The sequence below is a fragment of the Rhineura floridana genome, chromosome 5, assembly GCF_030035675.1.
Source record: "Rhineura floridana isolate rRhiFlo1 chromosome 5, rRhiFlo1.hap2, whole genome shotgun sequence".
NCBI classification, from domain to species: domain Eukaryota; kingdom Metazoa; phylum Chordata; class Lepidosauria; order Squamata; family Rhineuridae; genus Rhineura; species Rhineura floridana.
In genome coordinates, this window is record NC_084484.1 from 75,749,091 (window position 1) to 75,773,191 (window position 24,101).

A 24,101-nucleotide genomic window follows, 5' to 3' on the forward strand; every position below is an offset into this window, starting at 1 on the left:
GAGTGCTAAGATCCAGAACTGCTCATTTAGTTGCTGGCCTGTGTTTGCTATGACTCATAATTATAAATGACTGCTAATGGTAATTCCACTCCTTAAATGGTTCATTTGGTCCTATGCACTTTGAAGACAGGGCACTGTTTGTTAATTCCCACAGTGTCACTAACAAAGGAGTGATCTCCTGTTTACCATGCCGCTCTGGGTGACCTCCGGGCAACCAATTCACATTGACATTCATCGCAGATCAGTTACATCTTTCTAGATAAATCCCAGACAACAATATTAGGCAACACTTACTTCCTCTGTTCATTCCTGGCATTGCTCTTTCTATCAGACATATACTAGGTGTGTTTCCTTGTAGTTGCATCCCATTGGAATGTAAACTATCTTTGTGGACTCATCTCAGGTCCTTTATTTATGGCCATAGTCCAGACATTGCTTTTTGGACACCCAGAAACTTGTGTGCACACAAGCAGAATATTGTCTGTTTTAATTTCTGTGAACTAACCCAAACCCTGTGATCATCATTGGAGGCCCCTCTTCATGTGCCCCCTCTACAGGAGGTTCAGAGGGTGACAACACAAAAAAGACCTTTTCAGTGGCAGGCCCCAAGCTATGGAATGCTCTTCCTGGGGACACATGCCTAGCATCATTTTTATCCAATTTTAGACCCCAGGCTTTGGCCCTTGATGTGTGGAATGCTGGATATTGATGACGATGATGACCTCTCCTAGTGAAACAGGACCTGTATACCTTCCCTATATTTGTATAGATTTTGTTTGTTTTAACTAGTTTTTAATTGTCAGGAGTGTTTAAAGTTTTTATTGACTCTTGCTTTTTGACTTAGTAATGTAAGTCGCTTTGGGTCACCTTGGTGAGAAAAGCAAGCAACAAATATAATAAGCAACAATAATATTTAGGAGCAGTTTGCCATTTGGGCTGCCTTTAAAAATGACACCATATTTGTGACCTAGCACAGTCACTTTGAGGCTTCTGGAGAATGGCAGAAGCATTTTAATTCAGGAAACGTCCTGATCATTCTAATGCATGGGTAAGCCTATGTTGTTTTATTTAGCTAGTTATTACATTTATATCCCACCCTTCCTCCCAAAAAGGAGATCATTTTTGAGGCACTGGTGTTTTTGTTTGTATTTTGTAACTCACTCTGGGTTTATTATGTTTGGAGAAAGTGGGATAAAAATTCAACAAAAACAAGTAAGACAAAAGCCCTACCAGGGCACAGACCTAGTCACATGCTTCTCTGGATTAAGCCTACATCCCTTTTGCCTTGAACACATCAGCAGGAATTAAGGAAATAAAAAGCTACTAGCAGCCTTGTACCCAGCATTGCTCAGGTATTCTAAGAAATAAAAAAATCTGAGCAGTTTTGAAATCAGTGGTTAAAATCAGAGCAGTTTTGAAAGGTTCAGTCCCCCATCTTGATTCAAAATGGCATCCGATTGCATCCTAATATAGATAAAAACCTGCTCATTGATCTCAGGACCTCATCATGCAAAATTTGGTTATGACATTTTAAGGGGTGTCCAAATGCGTAGTGAACAAACACCTTTCCAAAATATATAGTAGATAGATGAAATTTTTTGATTTTCCTATTAAGGTTTGCATTTACATGTAATGCTGCCAAAGCATTATCCTCTTTCCAGTATCCAGATTGCCTACTGAAGTCTAAGGAGCTCTGCTTATTACCATGGCATATTTTAACATGCAGCTAGACACATGTGGTACATTACCAAATAAATGAAAAAGAAAGAAAACGTGTGCTTGGGCATATGGGTCTTAACAAAGAGCTAGGTTTTCCTTAAAAAGAATTAAAATGGGGAAAAGATAAAAAGAAATAGGAAATGAAATCTTCATAAACCAATACTGATAGCATGTTAAGGTATTAATTTCTTATATGGAACTTTGCTTAAACAGTATATGTAGATACACAACCATTAACATTGCAGTACAAAACAAACACAGAAAAGAAGATTGCATGTTTGTGCCGGGGGCCTCCTGTCACATGATACTGAGCATGTCAACATTTATTTTATTTCAAGATGGTCATATTTTCATGGTGTGAGCAGTTTTGTTCACAAGCCTCTGGGGAAAAAAAAAACCCTTAAAACACACATTTCCTCTCTTGTTCTAGCCATGCTTGGGGTTGTGTGCTCTTGTTTTCCCTAGGAGTCAGGATGTCATAGGATCCCATTTGATGAAAAGCAACATATTGTGATAGATATAGAGGTATTCCTTTTCTGAATCCACTGAGAGTCTTTCTGTAGATTGACTTCAGTGTGACACTCATGCTGATGAGAGACATTCAGCACTATGAGTGTTGTCACATTTCTGTGTGCATCAGGCAACACAACAACATGACCCTAATAGGACAGGGTCATCTGGGAGCCACCAGTGATATTGTCAAGCTGAAGTATCTCACCATACTCTATGAAAGTTCTTTCAGACTGAGATCTGTACCTAGCACCTTGTGAACTTCCTCCAAGTTTATTGAAGGTTGCAAAGTGCCAAGAAGCTTCAGAACTGGCAACTTCAAAAAGGTTATTCAAGAACTCAACAAGAAAGTCAGCCACTTCATTCAAATATTATTCAAAATATATTTACTGTCAGATCCATAGTGGTGGTGTTCCTTGCATTGGTTTGTACACTTTCTCATCAGCTGCATTCCTTTCCACTTCAGTATTCCATCTGACTTTGTAATGGCTTTGTCCTTGAGCAAATGCTGTCCTTCCAATACTTCTCTATGGTAGAGTAGGTAGCTTCTCTATGACAAGCTCATAAGTACATCAGCCAGAACGTATATAGTTAGAGCTTGTCCTAATCAAGGTAGAATGCAAGAAAACCATAGGCTGTCATCTTCCCAGACTTCTTTAAGAAGACGACTAAGGAATGCCAGGACACCAGTACTAAATTTGCTCGTGAGAAGGAAAAGACTGTGCACCTAACCTAAAAAAGCTTGGGGAATGCAAGAAGATGGTAATTGTTGGCTTCTGAAATGTCTCACAGCTCTCCGGATCTGAGTCCTGAAGTGTGGAAAAATGCACTCAGCCCTACAAGCTGGAGCATGTGTCCTCCTTCCCTGGCTAAGTTGTTTATTGACCTCCATGTAACATTAATTACATGCAAAAATACAGTGACTAGTACGTAGAGACAAAGAGAACTATTACAAGAAATAGAAGAGGACAGAAGAGAGAGTTGCTACAAGCAATAGAAGAGAGTTGCTACAAGTTACTGAGACTAAATCTGTGCAAATTTTGACAAACATTTGTCAAGAAATATGGAAAACTAAACAATGGCCCACAGACAGGAAGCACTCAATATAAATCCCAATTCCAAAGAAAGGGGATCCCAGGGAATGTAGTAATTATCGAACTATTGCCTTAATATCCCATGCAAGTAAAGTAATGCTCAAGATTCTACAACAAAGGCCCTTACCATATATGGAATGAGAAATGCCAGATGTCCAAGCTGGATTTAGAAAGGGAAGAGGTACCAGAGATCATATTGCAAACATACGTTGGATAATGGAATCGACCAAGGAATTTCAGAAGGAAATTATCCTGTGCTTTATAGATTACAGCAAAGCCTTTGACTGTGTAGATCATGAAAAACTATGGAATGCTTTAAAAGAAATGGGGGTGCCACAGCATCTGATTGTCCTGATGCACAACCTATACTCTGGACAAGAGGCTACTGTAAGGACAGAATATTAAGAAACTGATTGGTTCCCAATCGGAAAGGGTGTGAGACAGGGTTGTATTTTATCGCCCTATTTGTTTAATCTCTATGCGGAATATATTATACGGAAAGCGGGATTGGACCAAGATGAAGGAGGTGTGAAAATTGGAGGGAGAAATATCAATAATTTAAGATATGCAGACGATACCATACTACTAGCAGAAACCAGTAATGATTTGAAATGAATGCTAATGAAAGTTAAAGAGAAAAGCACAAAAGCAGGACTACAGCTGAATGTTAAAAAGACTAAAGTAATGACAACAGAAGATTTATTTAACTTTAAAGTTGACAGTGAGGACATTGAACTTGTCAAGGATTATCAATACCTCGGCACAGTCATTAACCAAAACGGAGACAATACAAGAAAGCAGAAGAAGCCTATGACTAGGGAGGGCAGCTATGAGAGAACTAGAAAAGGTCCTCAAATGCAAAGATGTATCACTGAACACTAAAGTCAGGATCATTCAGACCATGGTATTCCTGATCTCTGTGTATGGATGTAAAAGTTGGACAGTGAAAAAAGTGGGTAAGAGAAAAATCAACTCATTTGAAATGTGGTGTTGGAGGAGAGCTTTGCGCATACCATGGACCGCAAAAAAGACAAATAATTGGGTGTCAGATCAAATTAAACCAGAACTGTCACTAGAAGCTAAAATGATGAAACTGAGGTTATCATACTTTGGACACATCATGAGAAGACATGATTCACTAGAAAAGACAATAATGCTTGAAAAAACAGAAGGGAGTAGAAAAAGAGGAAGGCCAAACAAGAGATGGTTTCATTCCATAAAGGAAGCCACAGACCTGAACTTACAAGATCTGAACAGGGTGGTTCATGACAGATGCTCTTGGAGATCACTGATTCATAGAGTTGCCATAAGTCATAATCGACTTAAAGGCACATAACAACATGTAATATTAGACCTGTAGACTCCACACCAGATCTTTAACAGAGGGCCAGAACATTATTGACCGTCACACTTCATTTTGGACTAGAAGGAGGCCCACAAATCGGATTTTTCACCCATGTTGATGGATGCACACATTCAGATATGCCTAGCCCCCGTGGATCCAGCTGCCTTGCTGCAGGCATTCAATTACATCCAGTTTTCCTTTTGCATCACAACTGCAGAGTTTGCTGGCACTGAGAAAGTACAGCTCATCGTCACCAGATTTTGCTATTACTTTTTCCAATACATAAATTTTGTGAATTCTGATTCACTCAAAATGTCATCATGACTCATGGAGAGTGAGGTGTCAGCAACTAATTTCTTGATGTGGACATCTCTGTCATGTTCCACAATGCACTGCAGAGTTTCTTTGTGGGTATTTGGAGTCAAGTGCTGAAGACTACCTTAGTTCCACATACTGATTCTGTGCTGCTAAAACAGGTGTGGGGAACATTTGCCTCTCTAGATGGTGCTGAACTTCAATTTCCATCAACCCCATGGCCAATGACCAGTAACATCTGGACGGTTAAAGGCACCCCACACTTCTGCTAAAGGAAAAAAGCAGGCACTTTTTAATTCATGACTACTCTTGCAGGAAATCAGTGTGCACTCAGAGTCAGTTTCATTGCATCTATAAATGCATGCAGCAGATGAGCATCAACTTTGCCTGCTAGTTTTTCACTGCACTTCTATATTGCAGTTTCTCCTGGTGTCAAGACTAACAACTGGAGTGCTTTCACAGTGGTAAGATCGTTCCAAATGCTTCTCAGTTGTTTCATTCTAGTAAATAGTTCCAAATTAGTTTGTGAAGGAAGGGAGTAGTTTTAGTTATTATTGAAAACATTTTCACTATTTCTGGAAACTTGAAGCAGCCATGGAATGGACTGCCTTCAAGTCGATCCCGACATATGGCGACCCTATGAATAGGGTTTTCGTGGTAAGCAGTATTCAGAGGGGGTTTACCATTGCCTTCCTCTGAGGCTGAGAGGCAGTGACTGGCCGAAGGTCACCCATGAAGCAACCATAGTGCTAACCATTTTGATAAAAAATGTTCACAGGGTCATTGTCTTTCAGACCATGTTTGATAGACTTGGAAGCTGGTTTCATAATGCCCTGATGCTCCACCAGATGTGATTGAAATTAGACATAGTGCTTTCAGGACCTCCAACTGTGTGAGCATCCCTGAATTCCTCCTGATTGTTGGTGGAAGCAGACACATATTAGAACATTAGCGGTGCAGCAGCAAGCGTTGCATTGGCAAATTCACTGTGACCCCTTCTGTTATCAAAGTGATGAGCTGCTGCCCAAACTGGAGAACTATATGGACAATCAATGGGGGAGGAAAGCCATATCAGTGAATCAGTGCCATCTGTAACATTATCCATGCCAGTGAAATCCCTCATTGGGGAGGGGATGTCACTTATGTGATTTAAAACACCTGGAAGCAATTTAGCACAAATGGCTTTCTGCACAGTTAGTAACCCAAACGACTCCTGGTTTGGATGACAGCTCTTCCACTCCAGTGATGTTTGAAGCAGGCCTGAGAGAACACGTAGAGGTGCTACACCCGCATGAGGAAGGGCTCCCTTTCAGCAACGATAGCAGAGTATTTCACTTGATTATAATTATTATTATAAATTAATGAAACGTGTCTTTAAGCAAGTAAGGCATTCCAGTTGCAAAACTGAGTGCTCTACCCTGCAATCCTATCCTTCACAACTGGGTGTAAGCCCCATTGAACTCAATAGGACTTATTTCTGAATAGACATGTATAGGATTGCACTGTTGTATGTAGGGATGGATGAATATGTCTATTTCAGTTTCTCTCCGTTTTTCATTTTCCCAATATTAGGTTCAATTCTTCACATTTCCACATAAGTTAGAGCTTTTAAAAAAATGCCCTCCTAAAAATTCATCAGCATTTTAGTGCAAATTTCTCCTAATATATATTTTTTCTGTATATTTTGCCTAATATACACATTTTTGCAAAGCAATTTCCACTAATATAATGCATTTTTGTATGTTATTTTCTATAATATATGCATTTTCATTCACACTTTACCCTGGTATATGCACTTTTGTACACATTACTTGGCTGGAGAACTGCATTGCAAAATTCAGAGAAGTGAAAATTTCAACAAACAGCTGTATTTCAGTTTGCATATTGTTTCAAAAAGTGTGAATTAGGTATGTTTGCCTTTATATGTGAACTGAATGAAATTTCTCCCCCATCCCTAGTTGTAAGCAACTGTAGCAATTGCCTCCCTTCCCCAAAGCAAGCAGGGGTTAATATGTCACAACAGTTGGTACAAGTCCTTGGAGTGAATCAATTCAAGTCATTTGCCACCAGTTTAAATAAATGACTATGATGAAACCAGAATGGCCACGTCTCCATAGCAGGCTTCTGAGATGACAAATAAATTTAGCTCTGTCACCAGCACAGGGTGCTGCCTTATATCATGTCTGCATAAATTAATCTTGCCAAATGTGCTGGAGTTAACTGATTGCACATATTTGAATTACACACAGGTTGCAGATTGCCCATCTGCCCTTCATGTCTTTGGAGAGTCCTTCACTGATGTTGCTCTGAATCTCTCAACCAACATCCCTTATGAATGTTCTTGACATTGTTGCTCAAAAGTGTACAGAATGTGCTCATTGGATTACTTTGCCAATATTCAATCTACCCTGATGAAGTGCTTTGTTAAAATACAAAACAGTAAAATACAAAGCGGGGCACACCACATGAAGTCTTATAAACCAGAAGGGTTTATATGAATGCAAAATTAAGATGCAGCATGCTCTACAGGAAACTAGGGCATAATGAGATGAAAACGCTAATTAATACAACATTTTTTAAAAAACCCTCTAAGGATGTTGGCTCTTATCAACTTAATTATCTGGAAAACTAGGAAAATTCTCATTAGTACTATTCTTAGATCTCTCTTATAGCCATGGACTACAAATTCATCTATAAGTTTCTACTGACACACCCTCAAGAGGTTTATTTCCTACATTTGTTCCCTCTTCCCCAACGTCACCATGAGTCATATGCTCTGTGCTTTTATTATAGATTCTTAGTCTCTCTTGTTCTTACCCATGCCCTCTGACCACTCCTTAGCCCAGGTCTATACAGCATGGTCAATTTCTTGGCAGCCTTAGGTATAATGCATTCCAGTTTTGATTTTCCAACTGAGTCACACCATGCCTAAAGAATATGTCAAAACAGAACCTGTGCCTTCAAACACCTGCAGGTTTCTGAACCCTCATGAATCCCCATTGTTTATGCATCTGCCAAATGCTACGGCACATGAATCTGGACAGTGTTCTGCATTCACAGAGATTGTGGGAAGAAGCTTAGCTTGTAATATTAGCTCACAGAAATGTAGGTCTAGATGGGACTGAAGGTAGTATAATCCAAAATAACAGAACTGATGTGTCTCCCAGATCAGACCTGCACCACTTGTGTTTCTCCAAGTCAAAGCAGCTCACTAGTAATCATGTATCATGCCCTGCCACAAGTATGATTTTTCTCATGTTTTTACAGTCTCAGGCAGGCAAGAAAACCACACAGATTTACAGGGTCTTTCAGACAGGAGATTCTGTCCCTGGGCCTTCTCTCGCATTCCTTCCTCAGAGATTCTGCTCTCCATACCCTTATACCACAATAACATATTGGAGCCAGTACAGCCTGATGCAAACTAAGCATGCATCCTAGAATATGTCCCATAATCTTTTGCAATGTGCAGGGATTGCGTGACAGGCACTCAGAATTTCTATGGCAGATATGACTGTGGACAGTGTTCCCTGAAGACAGCCATTTTAGCTACCATTGTGTATCAGCTCCCAGTACTAAATACCACTTTATGTCAAGTATTATCTATGAGGGAAGGGCAGTTGTTTAGTGGTAGAGTATATGCTTTGAGTGCAAAGGGTCTTGGTTTAATCCCAAGCATCCCCAGGTAGGGCAGGGAAGACTGTCTGAAACCCTGGAATGCTCCTGCCTAATACTGAGCTAGATGCATGATCTAGCTAAGTTTAAGGGCCCGTCCATGCAGCTGTATAATCTGCAGTGTTATTGTTTCATGTCCTCATTTAATTCATTGTTGTCCGTATGATGTTGCAAGCTACGCATTCACAAATCTGCATTAGAAATACCACTGAAAAACCTATATGGCACAGAATCCACTGACCCTCCTCCTCAGGGTCTCAGAAGGGCTCATGATAGGTCAAGCCCAAATCATGACCCCACAATTGCTGCCGTTGTGTTCAACATAATGTCTGCTGTGGGAAACCTCTTGTGTGTGAAGTTGGAGGCAATCGGAGTTCTAAATTGTGCAGGGAACCTCCACGTATAGAGAAGGCTTCCTTGGTGCAGATATGCTGAACATATTAATGGCAACAATTAATAGTTAACAGCATGGCTAAATGAGCTGCCCTGGAGCCCCTTTCAACATCCTTGCTCTCCACACATGATGAGTGATGTGCAAGGAGGGATTTGTGTCACCTAAAGAGCCGAAGCCTTCACAGGTTCTAATATGTTAAGTTTGTGATTATGCCTTTAGTAATTCAGGGCCTTTTTTGCATACCTTATTATGAATTCACTCCCACGAGAGGCAGTGATAGTCACCAACTTGGAGAGCTTTAAAAGAGGATTCGACAAATTCATGGAGGATAAAGCTATCAATAGCTACTAGCCATGATGGCTATGCTGTGCCTCCATAGTTTGAGGCAGTATGGTACTGAATACCAGTTGCTGGAAACTGCAGGAGGGGAGAGGGCTCTTGCACTCAGGTCCTGCTTGTGGGCTTCCCATGGGCATCTGACAGGCCACAGTGAGAACAGGATACTGGACTAGATGGGCCACTGGCCTGATCCAGCAGGGCTCGTCTTATGTCTCCTTGCATTTGTTTTGCCCGTGTGTGGTTGGTCTCTTTCTCTCTCTTTCTCTCATTCTCATTTGGTGAAGTCTTATTGCCTCTTGTGGCTTCTGCTATTTAATCACTCTGGCATCCTCTCGACTTTTTCATATTCTTGTAAATTATGATATACACTGTATCCATTACAGTGCTTTTAAATAACTTCCAAGCTTCTTAAAGGGATTTGTCCTCCCTGATTTATTTATTTTATTTATTTATTACATTAATATACTACCCCATAGCTGAAGCTCCCTGGGCGGTTTACAGCAATTAAAAACATTAAAAACAAATATACAAACTTTAAAACACAAAAAACAATTTAAAAACACAATTAAAAACAATTAAAAACAATTTAAAAACACATGCTAAAATGCCTGGGAGAAGAGGAAAGTCTTGACCAGGCACCAAAAAGATAACAGTGTTGGCGCCAGGTGCATCCCATCAAAAAGATCATTCCATAATTCTGCCCTTCAGCTTCCTCAAAAAAAAAAATCTCATTTTTACAGAATCCCCTTTTCTGAAATCGTTTGACTGTTATTAGACAATCTAGGCCAGCAGTTCCCAAAACCCCCCTCACTTGAAAATGGCTGAGGGTCTTGGCAGACCACTTAATGATTTTTCTGCCCGTGGTTTAGCTATTGTAATGTGCTGTGTTAGATGCTAAAGTATGTTTAAAAAAGAAAATATTGACTTCAAAATTCTGTACAATAAAATACAATAAGAAATAAAAAAGCAATAAAAATACAATTAAAAATCCTGCTAGAGAAGTATTTGCCCTCAATATGTCCTTTGGAAATATACTGTAGCCTCCTTTACTGTTGTCTCATTCAGCAGCGGCCTGCATGGTGGCAGAGGCAAGGTGGCTGTTGTGCCTGGCTTCTCAATGCCGAGCATCATGGCCACTTGCTGAGAGGGGGAGAGAGCCCAGCACAGTGTGAATGTAACAGCAGGAGCATCAGATTGGCTCCACCACAGACCACTGGTGGTCCATAGACCACACTTTGGGAACTCTTGTTCTAGAATATTTTCCACTCACATATATATTTAATTTGATTGTGTTGTTCTCAAGCAGTTTGGCAACAATTACTTTCTCTAATGAGATCCTGGGCACCACTTAGTGTTAAATCAAGGGTCACCTCCCCTCTTGTTGGTTCCATAACTTACTGTTCTAGGGCATAATTATTCATTGTTACTAAAAAGGTTATCTCTCTCTTTCTCTCATTATCTGAGCACACATTTACCAAGTCAGAAGGAGAATAATTGGAAGTTGCTCATTAGCATATTCTCTCTTTTGACTGCCTCATTGATTTCCTTCTCCATCTCAAGATCATAATCAGAGCTAAGGTTGAGTGGAGGGCAGGGAGGGATAGCATGTATCCAATAGTGACTTTCTAAAACCAGTGATTCTGTGACTAAATTTGCTCCCCCTAAGGTTTCTACGTTATTGCACTCAATGTTTTCCCTGACATATCAGCAATATCACCTCCAGCACTACCTATTTGGTTCTTTCTGTATATTTTAAAGCCAGGCATATTTTAAAGCCAGGCATCACCAGCAATTATCACTGTTCCATCAGGTTTCTAATATTCTATGATACCCTTGAGTATTTGATTGCCTGCCCACCGTCTCTGATTGCTCATTATCAGTTTCTGTCCAATTGAAGGGATAGGTTCATAAGCATAATCCACTAAGGCCTGAATAATAGCACCATGTCCTAAATTGGCACTTCCGGTTTGTACATGAACAAGAAGGGAAACAAGCAAAAGCCCATGCTTGTCTGTTTACATCACCTTCCCCAAGCAAAGAATGAACATATTGTAGACGGCTCCATTATTAAATGGGTTCAAACCAAAGTGCAGTCAACTTTTTAAGATCCCATGGCAGACCCCATATGCCCTCCATAAAAAAAACTGTACCTATGGAATGGAATGGTATGTAGTATGAGGGACTTCAGCAGCCATGGGGATATCAGCAGAAACTTGGATGGTGGAGCTTCCACACATGCAAGGGAACCTCTGATGCCCAGATATTGCATTTAATCCAACCAAGTCATATAGATTTCAAACTAAGAACATGTTAAATTATCCCGTTAAAATCAATGGGATGTACTTAGCTTTGGCTGGATCATGCAAATAATGTGTTATGCTTCTAGCATGTGTTCTTCTAGATGGTACAATAAAAGGCATCATGTCACTAGCCTTTGGTTTCTCATTCTGTAGAACTGATGCAGTCCAGCATTGTCATCGCTGCCCTCATGCTGTAGGAGCCAGTGCTTGCAGAATCAGGGAATGACCCTTTAAGAAACAGACAGCTCCCCAGAGTGGGCGGAGTTAACAGCAGGTCCAGACCAGCCAGACTTCAGAAGGCCTCAGCATGCTGCTGGGACAACAACTCTCCAGGGTCCTGACTGACTAGGATTGACCTTTTTTTCCCTATCAGGCTTGGCTTTACCCTAGTGAATGTGACTTTTTTCTTCTGCTTCAGTCCAGCCTCTCCTCAGAGCCTTGAGCCAAGCTAGGAGAGGACAACTATCCCCACTGGGAGTAGGGAATGTAGATGAGCCCCACAGACTCACAAGAAAACAGGCAGACTCCTGTTTCTGTGTTCTGGCCCTTCCTGTGACCCAAAGGGAACCTCCCATAAATTGGGTTCTTTGCCACTGAATTTGTTGTAGCAATATATCCTGAACCTGATCCTCATTTACATTTTGGCCTTGTACAGTACATTGCAGTTTAGAAATGTTATAATTGGAACTGAGTCATGGCCATAGCTTGGATCCCAAGAACCATGCAATAAGTTCTGTGCATTTGGGAAGTTTGGGCTTTTCTTGCTCAAACAGCAGCTCTCAATGCTGCACATTACTCCTTTTTTTAAAACAAAGGAGTATTTCATAAGCAGTTTGTGATATAATATGGTGGTGTATTTTTTAACGGGGGGGGAGTCGAAAGTTAAAAATCCCACTTGGGTTTTGAGTACACCTAAAGTAGTTCCTTGGAACCATCATCTGCACAGGCTGCTCTTCTTTCTCTGGTTGTTGTTCTTTCTGGATTTTCCTGTTGATTTTCTGCCAAACGTATTGACATAGAATGAAATCCAGATGTGACAGCATCTATGAATAAAACTTCCATTAAGCAAACAGATCTTTTAATTTATAGTGCTAATTCCACATGAAAATATTGAGAATCACAACCAAGCACTCATAATGCTAGGCCTCTGGACTTCAGCTATCACAAGGGGATTTCCCCCCTCTCCTCCCCCTGCACATACTCGGTGCTGTCCCCAAATCTGTTTTGGAGGGTTAGGAGAACCCCCCAGAAAAAGATTTAGGTTGGGCATAATGGGAGGAGAGGAGGAGAATGTTCTGTTGCACAAAGAAAAATATTTGCACTGATGGAATGTTCAACTTAGTGCTACATTGAATACAACCCAATGTTCTCATGAAACAGTCAAGCTACTAAACATCGGCCAACAATGCTCAGGTGTGTTACTGCACATTTCGGTGGCTCAATAGACTTCTCTTACACTGTCCTTTGTGGATTTAGTAAGTGGCCAGATTTCTGCATATTTACTGAAAACTGAATTCTGAACCATTTCCCAACATGTCTGAGAGCACTTGTTCAGAAATAAATACACACGCTGTGTAAATTGCCAGGCCTTCAGAAGAATATGGACCAACTGCCGAGGATGACTCACTCCAAGTGTATAAAGAAATGAACGTTTTTTGACATCATGAAATCTGCTTAGAGAAGCCCAGAATCAAGCAACAAGTATCTCAGTTGGGATGCTTATGTAATTTGTAAAACATAATGGCTTGTATACTTCACAGTTGTGTGACATTTACCTTACCCCCTGCCTCCAGCTGTAGGATGCAGAAAGCTCTAACCAGCTCTTCCCTAATTATTTGTAGCTGCAGCTTAGATGCAGGCTTTCAGTATCTCAGAGGTTAAATGCAGCAGATGCACTTGGTACTATGGCCAAAGCTCTGAATGCTAATATACATGGTGCATGTATAATCTGCTTTTACTTTTCTCAGGAGTCAATCTGGAAGAACTAGTATGGGAGCAGACTCAGAGGCAATTTAAAGAAATAAACACATTTATTTTATTGTATCAGTTTTGCAGTCTTGACAGAGGACGTAATGTCAGAGTACGCAATAGAGATAATATGATGAAAACAAAACAAATAAACATGGTATTATAATTCCAGAAAGTTCTAATAGTTAGCTACTCCTCTTCTCTCAATATCACCTGTGAGGGTATATTGCCTGAAGTTTCTGTCCAGAGGATTTCTCCATGAATTCACCACTGCAGCCAGAGAAACCCAGTTCTCTCCCATTCCTCAAATAAGTGCTACAAAAGAGAAGATGTGAAGGGAAAAGGAGAAACTTTGAGCCAAGCTATTCAGAGTTAAGAATATATTCTTCTCATTATGTTAGCAGCAGCAGCAGCAATAGAGGTGAAGTAATCACCCAGGAACCCTTGAAACAGAAATGTCTCACTGAGCATGTGTAGCTCCAAGCGCTACTGCCTTCGGTAATTAAATGACCATGTGCTGACCCAGCTGCTGAATGAAGTGTGCATCTATTTTTAAATACATCTAAATTTTAAAAGCACCTAAATTAGGGTTGCCAGGCTCAGGGCCTGAGACTCATCCAGTATCTTTAGGAGAAGAGAAAGTCAGCCAAGTGCAGGTGTCCTTGCAACACTGTAATGGGAAAAGACACAAAGTGGAATTCTCCCTTCCCCCTGCACAACTTTTAAAGATACAGAAGACCTCTTGGTTGCCAGGCCCGACCTCCAAGAGGTCTTCTGTATCTTTAAAAGTTGTGCAGGGGGAAGGGAGAATTCCACCTTGTGTTTTTTCTCATTACAGGGTTGCAAGAACACCTGCACTTGGCTGACTTTCTCTTCTAAAGATACAGGATCAGTCTCAGGCCCTGAACCTGGCAACCCTAACCTAAATTGTGCCTACTTAGTTCAACCGCTGAAGGCCACAAGATTAACCAAACTGGAAAACATATCAATAAAGAAAGCACTTGTGCCATTTTGAAAGTGGATGTCTTGGATTGAGATGTGCTGTGTGTCGGCAGTGGCATTGCTCTTGCAGAGCTGTATAGTGAAGTTCCCAAAAACCTTCTGTACATTTTGCCTCACTCAGTCTAGCCAATGCTATTAATTACTCATGTCTCTAAGTCTTGAAACTGTTCAAGAATTCAGGGGAATATTGGATTGATTGGAAAGCAGCAGAATGAAAAAGCTAATGAACATGTCCAAGCTGTAACAAAGCCTATAACCAAGGTACAATCCATACTTTGACTTGCAAGGCCTTACTGTACCAGTATTTTCTGCAAAAGCAATTGCAACTCACAGGGCACATTATATGGAACACAACACTATATTTCCCGTGTTTATTACATGAGTTTGTGTTGCATGTCACTGCAAAATGTAATATAAAGTGGGAGGTTCTTAAGTCACATGTACTGTAGCATCTTTCTTTATCAGGCAACGTGGGAAGTGGGTGATGTTTGAAGGATCACCTTTTTTTGAAGTCAGGTGCATACATGCAGACCTCCACACCTGCACCAATAGCTAAGGCAAGTTAATGCAGAGAGGGAGAAATAACTGAGGGGAAGGGGGAATTCACCCCCAGCAAAGACTCTGTCACCCCAAAGGTCTTGGCTGGGGGAGTTAGATTCTCTCACTTTGCTTAATGGTAGGGCTGGCCCTCATGATATCATGAGGTGCTTGTCAATGCCTTGAGTACTAGGCTAAAAACATTGGCAGGAAGGGAAATAATAAAGCACCCACTTTGCCAAGAGGCCTCCTCAATGCCTGAAGAAGCCATTTCTCTGTTGCAGCAAAACAATGTGGGCATGTAAATCAAGCACAGCACAGCAATACTTTTATGGTTGGCTTTGACACTTGGGGACTGTTTTGGATGTTGAATCAGGCTAATTCAAACAAACAAAATGGTATTGTTTAAAATAAAAGTATATTTTTAAAATCTTTTATCTTTGGACAGGGATTTAATATTTTCCCTTCACCTTTGCCTTTTGTGTTTTTTACTGGCAAGCTTGTTCAACAGTAAAGGGACAGATAAAGAGATGAAACCAGCTGCCCTCTGCTCCTTTGCTGCAATTTACTGAATAAAAGAAAGCGGGGGGGGACAAGGGGTGAACCACAACTTTTACTGCTTCTGGCAACATTCAGGGCCCCTTGAAAAGTCTGGATACCAGTCTGGCCATTATGAAATTTATATTCATGAACTACATAAATTCAGCCTCATCTGATCCCCAGATCTCAACTGTGATAACATTTCCCCAACTAGATAAAGTATCTTTGAAGTTTTCTGTAAACTGAGTGGGGATGAGTCTATTGGAAACCCCTCACATGTTGAAAGAACACACAAGAAGGTTGTGGCATCACACAGTATAGCCCTGCCCCCTGAAATGCATGCTGGCCTTGTCTACACACTGGCTGCATATCTGGCAGTCATGCAAAGGGGCCCTATGCAGATATCCATGTATGCCCATAGAGCTCTTCTGTGGAAAGGATTGGGGATCCTGGCCGATCAAGATGCTTCTTTCTTGGAGAAACTCTACACAGCAATGTCAGCTGGCACATAGGGCCCCTTCACATGGCTGCCAAACACATGGGTGGGGCTGTGCATCAGGAACCCATGTCTGCCTCATGTGTTTTTTCAATGTATGAGAGGGTGCAAGTGAATCCCTTTATAACAAGGGTGTCTTATTTTATTTTAGTTTAGTTTATGTGGTCAAAGTTGGACCACATTCACCTGTGGCCAATCCTCCAGGGGCTGCATGCCATTAATGAGTTTGGCCACCCCACACTCTCACACATGTACAGAAACATGCAGGAACACAGCCCTCATGCCTCAGCTGATTTGTGCAGATCAGCTGAAAGGGATTATCATCCACTGTTCATTCACCCACTCACTCTTCATTCACCATCAGATGATTGATCTGAGGATTGGAGAGGGGTATCAAGAACGAGCATTTCAGGGCAAGCTATTTCATCCTAGGAGGCAAACAAGCAAGGCATCAGGCAGGCAGGCAGGCAGGCAGGCAGGCAGGCAGGGACTGATAGGCAGTCTCAGAACATCTCAGTTCATGCCTACATTGCTTGGATTGAGAAGCCAGATTTATGAAAGCCAAGTGGGACCCCACCAATCTCTTGTATCACATGGCCACTGCTATTCTGGTAACTGCAGTACCTCTTTCTTGCCATCTGAAGTGGTGGCACTGAAGTTCAGTAGCCAGAGAACAAACTGCAGCTCTAGCAAGATTTTACAGTGGTGCAGAGAATAAGGCAGGGATGGGAGACCTGTGGCTTTCCAGATGTTGTTGGACTCCAACTCTCATCAACCTTAGTGAGCATGTCAATCAACAGGGAAGGGCTAATGGGAGTTGCACTCCATCAACATCTGGAGGGCCACAGGTTCCCCATCTCTGGGATAAGGTGTCTGGATCCCACCGTCATGATCCCTGCTGCCATACAAATAGTAGAATTTATTCAGAACAAGCCAAGCCCTTCAAGCTTACTTGCTTTGTGACAGTTTGCCATTTACTTTGTTTCTCTCTATTAGATACATTCTTAAAACTGCAACTACATATTGTGACAAGTTTCAACAGACCAAGATGAAACAGCAATAAAATAACTATTGTTGAAAAAAGTTACGGGAAAGGCAGTTAGAGAGTGTGAAGGGTGTCAAGCCTGAGCACATTCTATCACATTCTGTGGACATTCCACATCAATCAATACTTTACTATTGTCTCTCAGGTTGGGCTAATTTTAGCTGAAACTATTAGCCAGGGGGAAATTGGATTCTGGGTGTTAATAGGGGAGAGAAAACTCTATATCGGTTTCCTAGTACAAGCCCTTTAATACAGTGTAAGAATACAGTGAAGCATTTCAGTTTTGTGTCCTGGCTTCATACATTTTAACAATGAAAATGACAATTATAATCTGCTTCCTTTCTTATGTGCTAACGCATTACTGGAATTGGTTGCTCTGAGAGGTCAGGAACACAGCTCACCGCCTACAAAAAGATAGCAGGCAAGGAAGAGACATATTATCTCCACTTTTTCCCTCAGATGAAGCTTCATGACATTTTCTGTGTTCCTTCAAGTTGTTGTAATTCCAATATAATGTTGTTTTATTATTTATCACTTCATTATCCTATAACATCCAATAAACCAGTGTATTTGCTTCAGTTATAAGTTTTAGGTTTGTGGTTTTGAGTGATGGATTGTGTTTTCACTTATAACTGTAGTGACAGTGCAATCCTATACATGTCTACTCAGAAGCAAGTTCCACAGAGTTTAATGAGGCTTACTTCCAGGGTGTAGGATTGCAGCATGAAAGACCCTGGCCCCAAAGGCCAGGTGAGCAGATGTAATCCACATTGAAGCTGAAGTCTTGTAAATCTGCTGCTGAGCCCAGAGTCAGGATCAGGTTCTACTTAGATCAGTAAAAGTTCAAATTTATTTAGGCAAAGGAAATGAGTGAAAGATAGTGAATATCAGGTTTACAACACAACCCTAAAGATGTTTACTTCAAAGTCCAATTGTGTTCAATGGGGCTGACTCCCGCTAGTAAACATGTATAAGATTGCAGTCTTAAGATTTTAATGTCATTTTGGCGCCAAGCAAAACCCTTTTCGTTCTTCAAGGCTTTTAAAATCTGTTCATTTTAAATGTGTTGTTTTTAAATACTCTGTTTTTGCAGCCTTTTAGTCTGTTTTTATTCCTTGGCATTTTAAAGCTGTCTCTGTCGCTTGTTATGGTTTTAGCTCCTTTTTTTGATTGTTTAACTGCTGCTTGGATTTTTGCAGGGGGGGAGGATTCTGTTTTAATATTGTTCTCATTTTGTACAATGACCAGAGATCATTTGCTATTTGGTGTCTGACAAGTTTGGTAAATAAAATAATAAATAAAACACTCATTTGAACCTAAGACTGTACTCTGTGCATTTGCTTGGGAGTAAGTTTTAGTTAATTCACTGGGATTTATTCTAAATAACGAAGCACAGCATCAGGCTATGAAGCACAGCAAGGAAAACAGTCTGTTTAACTAGAGTTTTGTGTTAAATTGACAAAAGTAATTGGATTCATTTTTCTTCTACTAACTAATCTTATCAATAAACATAGCCTTTTCATCGAAGGAGGTTGTTTAATCCAGGCAAACCATTCCTTAGCTTATGTGTTTAATTAAAACTATTTTATCGCCCTAGTTCATTATTAAACAGGATTTGGGAATCATATGCTGAAATGCAGGATTACCTAATGGACAATCTAAACTCTATCCTGTCAGTATAAACTGGTGTTTAATAATTTAAACCTACACAAATTAGCATTTAGTAATGTATAGAGTATGAACAATGCATTTTTATTGGATCATGGAGTATCTTTGACATGGTTTTGAAAAAGGGACAGTACATCAACAAGGATGTAACACAGTAGGTGGCTGTGTTTGCAGATTAGATTTATGCATGTGCAATTCTTTACATGTGGCGCTAGTCATCCATTGCTTCCTTTTAACCTGTTGCTCTCAGATGATTGGATCTAGACTTGTCCCTCCCCAAATTGAAGGGCTCCTTCCATTCATGGAGGGAATCAGGATCCAATAGATGCTTCTCAGAGGAGGACCAGGACAGGACAATTATTTTGGCCATTCCCCTTTCCACCAGCAGTGCTCACTCCCACGCTTCGCCAGAGGGTTCCCAATCCCTTTGGAGCAGGTTTTCAGGGGGCTCCTGGGGAAAAGAGGCTACTCTGCTCCCTTCCTCCAGCGCAAGCAGAATCCCACAAAACACAAGTCAAGAACCAACCCAATGTTTATTAGTGCAAATAATACCCCATCAGCTAAATCAGGAGTAGCCAATGTGGTGCCCTTCAAATACTGTTGGACTCCACCTCCCATCAGCCCCAGGCAGCATGGCCAATGGTCAGGCATGATGGGAGCTGGAGTCCAATAACATCCAGAGGGCACCACAATTGGCTTCCTCTGAGCTAGAGAATCACAATATCAATATTCCTCATGCCAGGAAGTTGGTAGAGCTTATCCAAAAAGTTATCGAAGGATATAAAGGGTGGGGAGCCTTTTTTCACCCAGAGGCTGGCATTCTATCATAGGCAACCTTCCGGGGATGCAAAAGTGGGTGAATCAATGGATGTGACTCTTACCTTGGTACAGCAGGCTACATTCCAGCCATGCAAAAGTCAATGGTTTCTATATGCATACCCATCTCTACCCATCCAAACAAGCAAGATTTATTCACAGTCAGAGGACACATTCCTGCCACACAAAAGCACTTGAGGAGGGGGTGGAGCAGGGCCAGCAAGGGGTGTGACTTGGCTTGAGGGTGTGGCCAGGAGAGGGGTGTGGCCAGAATGGGTCCGGCCCTCAGGCCTGAGGTTCTGATATACAGACTAGGAGTCCAGCCTTCTGCTCTGCCTGGTCAAAAGGGCAGTGCTTGCTGCATTTCAGCACCCAGCAATTGACAACCATTCAGCCAGGTCTTTTAGCAGCTATACCTAAATCAAGACATATGGATTATTCAGGTCAGGATCTCTGACAAGGAAAAAATTGCTTCATCAACCAGCAAAGACATAGCCAAATGGGAAATTCCCGGCCCTTCAAATGTTGTTTTATTCAAATGCCCCACAGCTAAAGGTCAGGGATAATGGAAATTGCAGTCCCACAATATCTGGAGGGCCACAGGTTCCTTGTCCCTGGCTTAAGCACTGACATCTCTGGCATACATCCAGGAAGACTGAAGCACATTGTTTATGGTGTCTGTATTTCTCTCTTAGTGAGTGTCACTGATGACTGCTCTTCACTTATAGCACCCTAGTCATCTATTACTTTAAGCATTTTAAATACACAAATATCTAGAACAGGACAAATAAGGGAACTATCAGGCCTTCTAAAGCTACCTGTGATAAACAGGTCTATTGCTGGGGAGCGATAAGCCTAGCACAAATCACATTGTAGATCCCTCTCATGCACACTCACACACATCCCATGAGGGAGGCTCGGAAGGTGGTGACAAGGAAGAGAGCCTTTTCCGTTGTGGCTCCCCATCTGTGGAATGCATTCCCCATTGAGGTCTGCCTGGCACCTTCACTGACATCTTTATGGTGCCAGGTAAAGACTTATCTTTTCCCCCCAGGTATTTGGTAAACAGAGATGATGTCCCTGTCACTCTCCCTGAACTGAAGAGATACTTTCTGCAGCAGGGAGCCTTTTCTACTGATATAGACTCCCCATTCCCTGTAGATCCCTGATTTTCCAGGGTTGTAAATAGAGCATGAAGCCTAAACAAATAGAAAAGGTTCCTCACTGCAGGAAGTTATCCCTTCAACTCATGAAGGGCAATGGGGATAGCAATGGGCTGGGAGTAGAGCTAGTGCACTTCTTATTTCCACCCCCCAGCACATATGTTGATTTCACTCTGGAGTAAAATAAGGCTTTATTAACAAGGTAAGACTTGCTTATATCAGGAGGAATCTGAAAACTTACCTGTTTACCCAGGGATTTGGTGGCTGAAGTGGACTATTCATGGCAACCCAAAGATCACTGGATGAAAGAATGTTTTGACTATGTTTTAGAATATTTTTATCTCTGTGTTAGAATATTTGTATCTGTGTTTTACAATGCTTTTCTTGTTAAATTGTTTTGTTTATGTTTGCTGCCCTGGGCTCCTTCAGGAGGTAAGATGGGATGATGATGATGATGATGATGATGATAAATACTAATAATGGTGATGATGCAGGTATGGCTGTACATTTTTCCCCATAGAAGGTGTGTTCCTAGCATTTATTTTCCTGCAGCTCTGTTCAGCTACTAATGAAGTCCCTTTTGGCAAGGGATCAGCAGAGAGAAGGGGGGGGAACGACTCCCAACTTTAGTTTGCTGACCTTGGATAATGTGCGATAACATTGTACTGACACTGGACAAAGAATGGTGTTGACAGCAAAAATGTGATGTAGGAATATGATAAAGGTACCACTCACAGAATGATCTGGCAGGAATACTGACGGGTTAGAACAAGAGTTATCTAAAAGATTTGTATTGCTTTAATCCACAGCCTATTAAGGGGTTCATTAAAATGTTTCATTAACAAATATTACTTCCTAATCTTTTGGCTCATTAGCTTTCCAAACAGGGACATTCACTGCTTTGTAGTCCAGCCCTGGCCATGTTTACCTGGAAGCAAGTCACATTAATTTCAGTGGGATTTGCCTCAACCATGAACATACCCAGGACTGCAGTCTTGGTCTGATGCTTATCAGTGCACAAAATGAAACACCAAACACAGTGCCTTAAGTGCTTTCGGAAAGAATTAAGAATAGGAAAGGAATGTACCTTAGTATCTCTAAAAAGGTTTAAATAACATCTCATTGCCTATAGAAAGATAGATAAGGCCTTTTAATCCACAAAAGCAATTTTTGTGCTTCAGGTTTTATTTAATTTGTGACTATGGGTTGTATTCAACATACTATGGGTTGTATTGAACTCTACGTGGAGCTGCCCTTGAAGACGGTTCGGAAACTGCAGCTCATGCAAAATGCAGCGGCCAGACTGATAACTGGGACCAGGCGGTCTGAACATATAACACCGATTCTGGCCCGCCTGCACTGGTTGCCTATATAAGAACATAAGAACATAAGAAGAGCCTGCTGGATCAGGCCAGTGGCCCATCTAGTCCAGCATCCTGTTCTCACAGTGGCCAACCAGGTGCCTGGGGGAAGCCCGCAAGCAGGACCCAAGTGCAAGGACACTGTCCCCTCCTGAGGCTTCCGGCAACTGGTTTTCAGAAGCATGCTGCCTCTGACTAGGGTGGCAGAGCACAGCCATCACGGCTAGTAGCCATGGATAGCCCTGTCCTCCATGAATTTGTCTAATCTTCTTTTAAAGCCATCCAAGCTGGTGGCCATTACTGCATCTTGTGGGAGCAAATTCCATAGTTTAACTATGCGCTGAGTAAAGAAGTACTTCCTTTTGTCTGTCCTGAATCTTCCAACATTCAGCTTCTTTGAATGTCCACGAGTTCTAGTATTATGAGAGAGGGAGAAGAACTTTTCTCTATCCACTTTCTCAATGCCATGCATAATTTTATACACTTCTATCATGTCTCCTCTGACCCGCCTTTTCTCTAAACTAAAAAGCCCCAAATGCTGCAACCTTTCCTCGTAAGGGAGTCCCCTTGATCATGCTGGTTGCCCTCTTCTGAACCTTTTCCAACTCTATAATATCCTTTTTGAGATGAGGCGACCAGAACTGTACACAGTATTCCAAATGCGGCCGCACCATAGATTTATACAATGGCATTATGATATCAGCTGTTTTATTTTCAATACCTTTCCTAATTATCCCTAGCATGGAATTTGCCTTTTTCACAGCTGCCGCACACTGGGTCGACATTTTCATCGTGCTGTCCACTACAACCCCGAGGTCTCTCTCCTGGTCGGTCACCACCAGTTCAGACCCCATGAGCGTATATGTGAAATTAAGATTTTTTGCTCCAATATGCATAATTTTACACTTGTTTATATTGAATTGCATTTGCCATTTTTCCGCCCATTCACTCAGTTCGGAGAGGTCTTTTTGGAGCTCTTCGCAATCCCTTTTTGTTTTAACAACCCTGAACAATTTAGTGTCGTCAGCAAACTTGGCCACTTCACTGCTCACTCCTAATTCTAGGTCATTAATGAACAAGTTGAAAAGTCCAGGTCCCAATACCGATCCTTGAGGGACTCCACTTTCTACAGCCCTCCATTGGGAGAACTGTCTGTTTATTCCTACTCTCTGCTTTCTGCTTCTTAACCAATTCCTTATCCACAAGAGGACCTCTCCTCTTATTCCATGACTGCTAAGCTTCCTCAGAAGTCTTTGGTGAGGTACCTTGTCAAAAGCTCTTTGGAAGTCTAAGTACACTATGCCCACTGGATCACCTCTATCTATATGCTTGTTGACACTCTCAAAGAATTCTAATAGGTTACTGAGACAGGACTTTCCCTTGCAGAAGCCATGCTGGCTCTGCTTCAGCAAGGCTTGTTCTTCTATGTGCTTAGTTAATCTAGCTTTAATAATGTTTCCGGGCTCGATTCAAGGTGCTGGTTTTAACCTATAAAGCCTTGTACGGCATGGGATCACAATACCTGATGGAACGCCTCTCCCGATATGAACCTACCCGCACACTGCGCTCAACATCGAAGGCCCTCCTCCGGGTGCCTACTCAGAAAGAAGCCCGGAAGGTGACAACAAGAAAAAGGGCCTTCTCAGTGGTGGCCCCCGAACTATGGAATATTCTTCCTGATGAGATACGCCTGGCGCCAACATTATTATCTTTTCGGCATCAGATAAAAACCTTCCTCTTCTCCCAGGCATTTTCAGCATTTTAGTAGTATTTAATATGCATTTTAGTGTGTGTTTAATTATGTTTTAATTATTGAT

General features: G+C 41.5%; 1 protein-coding gene across 1 annotated transcript in view; it reads right to left on the minus strand.

Annotated features, from left to right (window-relative positions):
• Positions 1-13,879: 13,879 nt before the first annotated feature.
• Positions 13,880-24,101, minus strand: part of CTPS2 (CTP synthase 2) — a 444,584-nt gene continuing 434,362 nt past the window's right edge. The window contains exon 20 of the mRNA XM_061627202.1: positions 13,880-13,971. The gene's annotated coding sequence lies outside the window, so the exon portion shown is untranslated. The remainder of the gene's footprint in view (positions 13,972-24,101) is intronic.